The sequence below is a fragment of the Monodelphis domestica genome, chromosome 3, assembly GCF_027887165.1.
Source record: "Monodelphis domestica isolate mMonDom1 chromosome 3, mMonDom1.pri, whole genome shotgun sequence".
NCBI classification, from domain to species: domain Eukaryota; kingdom Metazoa; phylum Chordata; class Mammalia; order Didelphimorphia; family Didelphidae; genus Monodelphis; species Monodelphis domestica.
The window spans coordinates 186,884,574-186,894,138 of NC_077229.1; positions in this window are offsets into that span (position 1 = coordinate 186,884,574).

The following is a 9,565-nucleotide window of genomic DNA, read 5'->3' on the forward strand; positions in this document are numbered from 1 at the left end:
AAATTTCTTCGACTTATGAATGTTGGAAATTTCACCATTGGGAAATTTCATACTTGAAAAATTTCCTACTGATAATCTATTGGAATGTGAACCCCCCTTTGGCATGGGAGGGTCCTTCTCCTCCTTACTTAAGATTACTTTAGGACAGAAACCTTTTGCTGAACAATGGAAAGGGCTTTGACCTATGCTTAAGCATAGGACAGGAAGTTCTTTGAGTCATGATTGATTTTAGAATTGATACAATAGAGATACTTGGAATGACAGAACTAGGTCTTCCAATCTCCACCCTACTCAGGATAACAGGATTTAGGAAGGGCTGCAGCAAAGGATCAAGATTTAATTATTTGAGAATATGACCTTCAACAGACATGTGCAAAGCAACAGACCTCTGGGCGGTCCTGGGTGAAGCTAGAGCCACCATTGGCACAGGGAAGACATGGACAGTGATTGGTAGATGTGAGAACTGAGGGGAGGGAACTTGGAGGGTTTCCTTAAAGATAGCGGGGTCTGAAGACTAGGGAGATTGGAGAGGTTTTGCTCTGAGAGGTTGTGCTCTGAGAAGCTGGCTCTGAAGGAAGCTGGAGGTGGAGGCCCCTGAGACTGTTTCTCCATTTTGGTCACATGAGTGATAGGGACTGATCTCTTTTCTTTGCCTCAGCTATCTAAGGGCTTGGGCCTTTTGGCCCAGCCTAAATCAGAGGGGGTATTTAAGCCCTATTCCCTTTCTCTCTCTCTCTCTCTCTCTCTCTCTCTCTCTCTCTCTCTCTCTCTCTCTCTCTCTCTCTCTCTCTCTCTCTCTCTCTCTCTCTCTCTCTCTCTCTTTCTCTCTAATATGTTTCTTCCTCCTGTTTGTAATTAAACTCCATAAAAGGTTGACTGCTGATTTGAGTTTTCATTAAGGAATTACATAGCTGAATTCCTTGGCGACCTTAAATTAATATATATCAGTCTTTTAAAGTGATTTCCTTGTCACATTGTGGCTGACCACATGGGAGTCTAAAGAATTCTCTCAATAAACTTCTGAAATTCCTTGCCTTTTTACTCTACCGTCTTACCACTTAGTCCCTTTTAACAGCAAACTTGGCTTAAAGACACAGCTGCTAGAACACGTGAGTATAAAAAACTTTTTCTCTCTTCTCTTTTCTCCTTAAGTTAAATTGGAATCAGCAGTTTTTCTTTTTCTTCCCTTTAATCTTAAGGGACAGCTGGGTAGCTCAGTGGATTGAGAGCCAGGCCTAGAGACAGAAGGTCCTGGGTTCAAATTCCTGAACCCCTCAAATTAGAGTCTGAACACCTGTCAGCTCTATCAGATCTAAAAAAGGCTATCATGTCTGCCCCTGCTCTAGGCATCCCAGATTACAACAAGCCATTTACTTTATATGTTCATGAGTGAAGAGGAGTAGCCTCTGGCGTGTTAACTCAGACTTTGGGACCTTCTCAGCGCCCAATTGTTTATTATTCTGCCCAACTAGACCCAGTAGCAGCAGGAGCACCACCATGCCTTAGAGGAGTAGCTGCTACAGCCTTACTAGTAACAAAAACCGTTGATTTAGTATTGGGATGTCCATTAACAATAATGTGCCCACATGAGATAGGGTTGGGACATGGGAGAAGAAAGAGCAGGTTCAATGTACTAAGACCAGAGCTGCTGTGGTTACCATGACCTGTTGTAACCAGTATGAGCTTGCCAACCAGAAGAACACAAAAAAGCCATGTGACTCCAGCCAGGGAAAATGCCAGCATGATAGACTTTATTCCACTGCCCTAAAGCAGAGGGACTCAGAGATCATGTAATAGAAGCATAAAAAGGACAAATAAAAGGAAGAGCCCAAGGTACTTTATGGCACATGCTCATCTTTCTTGCTTGTTGACTGTGAGTCTGGAGCCAGTTCTGTCATCCTTTCACCTCTTCCTGTAGTGGTCACAGTTTCCAGAACTGTAGGCATTCTCTTGGCCTTGGGTCTATAGTAGATGCCCTCAGTTCAGTCTTCTTCCTAGGTAGCCTTGCTCTCTTCTGGGGCATTCCTTGGGGGTAAAGAGGCTGCCCTCTCCCAAAGTTTTTATTCCTATGAAACTTACTCCATGGTAATAAAAGTAGCTTTGAAATTTAAAAAAAGGACAGACAACTTAGTGTTAGTCCAACCTTATCTTAATGTGGCAGATTTCCATATACTAGTAAATGAACAGATAGGTTCCAACCAATTGCAGAAAATTTTGGCATCTCATTTCTTTTGAGCTCCAATTCTGCTTTTCTTATAGAGCACAGAGCCTTCTTTGATGTGGGTGCACCATGCTTCTATTTACTACAATGACACTTCTTTGTGTACCTATAGCATATCTATGATCATTTTCCCAGCTCTCCTCATCACAAAACTGTACAAAGAAGTAATGGTAAACTTCCTGGAACCCTTGACCATACCACTTGTATGAATAAACTGAGGGAAAGACTAAGTGGTAAGGCAACAGAAGAAGGTATGCAATGAAATAAGATTTGTGTCTTATCTCACTGTTAGTAAGAGCCTTCCATTTAAGTATGTTTTTGTTACCCAGGAGGCCTAACAATAAATAGTGTGATTATCCTCCAGTGAGAGTGGATATTGAAGTGAGACTCTTATCTTTTCCATAGGCCCAATAAACAAGAGCTCTCCAAATTTTAAGACTAGTCACTAGACTGCTGTTTTGCCCAATAGAGATAAAACCAGAGAGCAGACTATTTTAAAGTATGTTAAATTGCTCTCCTAATTATACTTAAAATACAAATATAAAAGAAAATTCAGCTTTTTTCCCCCTGATGTTTCTATTCTTTTTCTCTTACAGTTGCTTGATTTGATTTTTCATCTCATATCAGATCTACTTCAAAAACCATCAGTTGTTTTACATTAAGCGATTGGCCAGTTCCATGTAATAACATCAGAACATTCTTTAAGTGGCTCCCAAAGGCTTTTGGTTGGAGTGTTTGATTGTTTGTTAATGTAGACTATTGTTGAATCACCCTGCTTAGCATGTGAGAGAGGTTATCAGAACAATTACCAAGACCAAGAACACTTTAAGGTGGTAAAGTCCTGGGAAGGGAAATACTGTAAGCACTAAGATTAATCAGATGATGATTATGGATAATAATGAGTTCATTTGCATACTAACATTGTATTGTATTGCAGTTCTTAGCCAGAACAATTTCCACTTTTTTTCATTCTTAAATGAAATCTTTCTGATTGCCTACTGTATGAAGTGCTGATATTGTTTAAAAGTTATATTAAAAAAATAAAATAGAATCTATGCTGTCACAGAAAATGAGAGTACCAACCACTGACTAAAAGATAATCTTGAACTCACCATCAGCATTTCAAAATTCCTTTTATTTCACCTTCAATGGCATTCATGAGCAAGTATTACAAGTGTTACAGCAAGCAAGCAAGTACAAAGTGAAGAGAATCACAGATTTTCTTTTATCTTTGTAAAAATTGAGACTTGAACCTGGGACTCCATTTCCCAGAAGTCCTTGCTCACTTCCCAAAATGCCTTGTAACCTCACCTGGGCCAAGAGCGAGATGGGGTATTTAACCTGGCTGTAAAGGCTACTGGGCCTTTTTTTCCTACTTCAGCTTCCCAGTAGACACGTCTCTTTCATGATATAGATGAGGTTGTCTAGGCCTCTCTGGGCCTAGACATGTGCTTTCTTATTCTGTATATTCTTTAATCCTTAACCTTTAATAAACCTCATAAAAATAATACTCCTTGACAGAGAGAAACTAATTTCTACCTTCCTCAGCTTCCCCCTAAATTTTAATCATAACAGTTGAATTTTAACTGTTACATCCTGGTCCCTGAACAAAGATGGCCCTTCTCCTCATTCACCACTGGCTGGTTACTTGAGAGTTATGATTTGTCTCAAAAGGGAGTTAATCTGAATGCACAATTTATAAACCCAATTATTCGAATTACTTAAGTGGGTCTTTACCAATCAAAATAATGTTTGGATTTAACCAATCAAAACAAGGTTTTGGGTTTAACCAATCAACAAAAGGACTGGAATTTAAACAATCAAAGGAGGAGGAGGTTATATACTGCTGTGATGTTTCATTTTCTACCTATCACTTCTTATTTCATCAGCCAGATATATTTCCCTAAGAATCCATGCTTTCTCTATTTCCTGCAGAAAAGAAACAATAAAGGTTTTCTATAGTCTTCATGAAGCTTTTTAGACTACATTAGGTATTTTTAACATCAATCTATCCTTTCTACCATCCTTTGAGGTAGGCTGTGCAATTATCATGTTCCCATTATATGAAGAAGAAAACTGAGAAACAAGAGGTGAAGCTTTTGCCTAAGATACCAAAGATAATACATATCAGAACTGGTTGTAGACCCAGAGCCATTAGACTTAGCATTTGTCAACTGGAAGGTAAAGTAGATGTATATACTTTATGTTTTACTCTAAACAAGTTGTAATAATTCTTCATTTTTCCCTCATTGTGTAATGCAAGCACTTTAAGGACAAGGTTTATCTTCTTTTGTTGTTGTTTGTTTCACATTGGGGGTTGTAGGATATTATTTTGTTTTGTATCTGCAGCAGATAGTTCTTTGTAAACATTAAGTGGAATAATTACATGATGCATTGCAATGAATTTTTAATAGTATTTGGTTTATCAAATGTTCAATTTACTGTCTCAATTTATTTCCATTTACTGACTCAAATTCTTATCCATTCCCTATATATCTCCACTCTCAAATTCATTCTTTACTTCAAAATGTTAAATTTGATGCTATCTTTCAGGGAAGCTATCCAAACTTCCTTGTAAATGTCTATGGACATATAGTTTAGAGCCTAAGTTTTTTGATTGAAGAGTGTCTTCCGTACACATTGAGAGAGTACGGTTGTCATTTCAAATATGTCCAATTCTAATAATCCCATTTGGGGTTTTCCTGGCAAAGATCCTGGAGTTGTTTGCCATTTCCCTCTCCAGTTCATTTTACAAATGAGGAAACTGAGACAGGTTTAGGTGATTTGCCCAGGATGACACAGCTAATATGGCCAGAATAAACTTGGGTCTTCTTGACTCCAGGCACAGTACTCTATCTTATGTCCCCTAAGTTCCTTGATTATTATCATTATTAATTAAAATGAGTCATATTGGCAGTATTATGTTATTGAAAGAAATCTTGGTTAGTACCTTATCCTGTTCAATTAAGGCAAACTCAGGAAATAAGACAAAAGGGATTTATTAACTCACAAAGACAGTACTCCTTAGAGGACCATTTCAAACCATTTGTGTGCTGTTTTTATAGAAAGAAGCAAATAATTTCCATATAGGGGTAAGATAATTCCAATAGGTCCATGGTTTTAATGAGGAGATGGGATTAGCACTGTCTCAGAGGGGTCAGGGGCCCAGTTTATAGAAGGGGTAATTAATGGACATGTGTGAAATATTTCCAGGCTGCCCTTTCCTACAGGCTAATTCAAAGTTGAAATGAACTGGGATCATTCAGACTTATTTTACAGCAATAGCTCACTTTGAAAAGAGAAACCAGAGCTGAACCTATAGGCCCCAGATTTGGTGGAGGATTTCCTTCTGTTTTTTTTTTCTGATGAAGATATAGCAAGGATACTAGGAAGGTATTGCAGGTAGAGTAATAGTATTCAGAACCATGTTAATTTACTAGAACAAGTTGAAGGGTGAGGAAGGAGAATCTTTGTTTACTTATCAAGCTAGAACTTTTCTCCTAAGCTGCAGACTTTCAATTCCAGATGTTTATAGACATACAAAATGAACTATTTATCACTTCTCTCTCCAGAACTCTCCACCACCCAAACTTGCGTATTACTATTGAGGAAACTATCAAATTCTCAGTAGTTCAGGCTCACTACCTAGCTGTTAACCTCTATTCTTCAATATCTCTGACATACTATATGTAATCAGTTGTCAAGTCTTAACCAATATTACCTTCATAACATCTTGATGTGCACTCTTCTGTCTTTTGAGAGTGCCACCATACTAGTACAGGCTCTCATTGACTCATTCCTGGACTATTACAAAGGGTTATTGGTCTCCTTGGCTCAACTGGAATCCATCTTCTATTCAACTATCAAAGTGATTTTCCCAAGGCAATAGACACAATATGTGTCTATTCTGTGGGTATCTATATATAATATACATGCATGTTTTACATATATACATGCATGTACTGTGAATCTTAAAACTACTCAGACTCTATTTTAGAAGATTTGGTTAAGCTATTCCCCTATTGTAACAATGGAGGCACTTGGTCAGGAATGTATTGAGAACTTTAAAATTACTCCACCCTGCTCAGACAGTGCATTAGGGGAAGATAAAGTTACAAATTCCTGATTGAACAATGAAAAGTCCCCAACTCATACTTATAGTGTAGCAAATACCCTAAGCTAGATGGTCTATTTTTAGATCTAATAAAAAGGGTGCTAAGTACCTATAAAGGTTAAATTAATCACTAAAAGGTCAAGCAACTTACAAAAGGCAAGCTTAACAAAAGAGGCATGAAATACTGAGAAGATATAATATGCACAGAGAAGGTGAGAACTAAAGGGTGATGAGAACTAAGAATGGGCAGTCCTGGGAAAAAACATCTACTATGATTGGTAGATGTGAAAATTTAGGGCAGGTGACATAAGAGAAAATTATCTTTAAAAGGAGCTCTCTGAACTCAGTTCAGGAGTTCAGGAGTTCAGAGGAGGGTCTCTGAACTCAGTTCAGGAGTTGAGGATTTCAGTGAAGGACTGGAGCTTGCTTGGGATGATCTTGTGATGAGTGATAAAGACTGACTGGCTCTTCCTTAAGGCTCAGGCCTAGTCCATTTGGCCTAGGCCCTTTCTACTATATTGTCTCTCTCTCTCTCTTTCTCTCTCTCTCTCTCTCTCTCTTCCCTTAATTCCTTCATTTGTATTAATTAAAATCTCCATAAAGCCCAGCTGACTTGGGTATTTTCATATTTGGGAATTTTCCTGTGGCAACCATTTATTTTTGATTTAGATCAAGACACTAAAAATTATCTTTACAGTTTTTCACAGTCACAGTACATGTTTATATGTAAACATATATAGACATTTTAATATACACACATATATTTAGATAACTTTACAATGCTTCTTTCCACCTCCATAGTTAAATCAATTTCAGTGTTTCCCTTTTACCACTAGGTATAAATATATATTCCACTGACACTGAAAGTCATTTATAACCTAACCCTTCCTAATTTTCCAAATTTCTTTTACCTTGGTCAGCACCACTTTGGAATTCAATAACAATGGCCTACTTGATACATCCTTTAGGCAACCAACTACATATGAATCTGGGCATTTCCCTTGCCTATCCTTTATGTTTGAAATTCTCTGGTTTCTATATCCTAGATTCCTGCCTTCCTTAATCTCGACCAAAGTCTTACTTTCTATAAGATTTTTTGTTCGGATCTTTCCTAATATTAGTATCTTCTCTCTGATGATTGATTGTCTCCAGTATAACTTGCATATTTCTTTATTTATACATAGATGCTTTTATGGTATCTTTTTCATTAGATTGTGGTTATTAACTATATAGCATGAGCATGCACACCCAAGATAGTTTTGTTATATGTAGTTAGAATTTTGTACCCCTGAACTACATTTCCCAGCATTCTTCTTTCATCTTCCTGCTGTATCCTTATGTTTTGTAGATAAAAGTTTCTATAACTTCACCCTCTCCCACTCTTCTCCTTCTTTTCATGTCCAGGAGACTGCTCTTTACTCAGGCTATCACTTTCCTGTACTTCAAGTGATTATTAATAAATCTTATGAAAAAATACTTAGAGTATTGGATATTAATTTTTAATCTTCAAGTTAATTGTCTAGATTTAAGAAAGTAGTAGGAAGTATGTTGCTATTTTGGATTAAATTTACAAGAATGTCATAAGATCTTTCTTCATCCTCGGTTACCGAGAGACTACTAACTAACAACTAACTTTAGGAGAGTCATCTGTTAAACATTTATCAAAATAATCCTGAAGAGAACTATTTTTTTCCAGGTGTTGTAGATATTAAGAAATGTTTGTTGATTGAAATTTAAAAAGTTTGTTTCAGGATAAAATACTAAACAAGATTCCCTATCTTGCTTCTTTTTGCCTTTTTCTCTTTGGCTTTATGCTAACATACTTACCTTTTACTCATTGCTTGGAACTCTTCCCTCGCTCCTTGCTTTTTTTTTTTTAATATCCTGATTAACTTCTAGGAGTTGGTTGCCTTCATTCATTCCAGCTTGAACCTATAGGCCATTCTGTTTATTATCTCTGGTCAATATTGGGACTCCAAAGGGTTGTTATCTTTGGGGCCTATTGATATTCATAATCTTTAGCACATTTGAGGACAATCTCTCCCATTTGGGAGTGAGAGCTCATTTAATTGGTATAGAAAATGCTTATTGAGGAAACTCCTTTAAATAATGCAGATTGACCTCCATTTCCTTTATGCAGTTTATAGCCTTTAACAATCACCTGAGAGGACTGAGAGGTTATATGATTTGCCCAGAGTCACACTGTCAGAATGCTTCAGAGGCTTGACTTAAATTCTATGTCTTCTTGATTCTGAGTTCAGTTTTCTATATACCATCCCACATTGGCTCTCATCTCCTTATGGGATGATGGAAGATATGCCTGTTTTGTTTGACTAACTTTCCACAAGCAAAACAAACAAACAAACAAGCAAGCAAACAAATTGCTTCTAATCTGTAGGCCCAGGCACTGGCTGAGCCACTGACTCTTCTACAATCTTGGGAAAGAAGAGACTCCAGTGCCATAACAGTTAAACCAGATCTCTTGAAATTCAAAAGACTTCTTAAGTATCCACTATAAAAAGGTCGCTGCTATGAAATAGAAAGAAAAAGGAAGTTTTACTGTAAAGGAGCTTGTATTTCCTGAAAGGATGCCCTGCCAGGTTATTTGAGAATAGAGAAAGAGGGGAAAAATAACTCTTCTGAGGTAAGGATTAAAATGAAAAGCCCCACCTGAGATGGACTTTGAAAGAACCTACAAATGAAGAGGTTAAACGTTGCAGGTATGATGGATACTAATGCTAAGAAAGAGAGCGGGAAACAGAATTCTGAGTACAAGAGAAGCTAATGGTATAATTTAACTTTAACTGATATCAAAAGGACATGAATGGGAATTGTTCAGTCATTGCAGTCACATCTGACTTTTCATGACCCCATTTGGAGTTTTCTTGGCATACTGGAGTAGTTTGTCATTTTCTTCTCTAACTCATTTTGTTGATAAAGAAACTGAGGCAAACAGGGTTAAGATTTGCCTAGAGTCACTCAGCTAGTAAGGGTGTGAGGCTAGATTGAACTCAGGAAAATGAGTCTTCATGACTACAGGTCCAGCACTCTGTCTACTGTGTCACCTAACTACCCTACGAATGGGAATAATGTGAATTAAAATAAGGTTGTTAGGAACTGAATGGTAACGGTTTTAAAGCCCAAACCAAGGAGTTTGCATTTAACACTAAAAGCAGTAGAATGCTACTGAAAACTTTTGATCAGTGGGATAACATGCTCAAGTTTAAGTC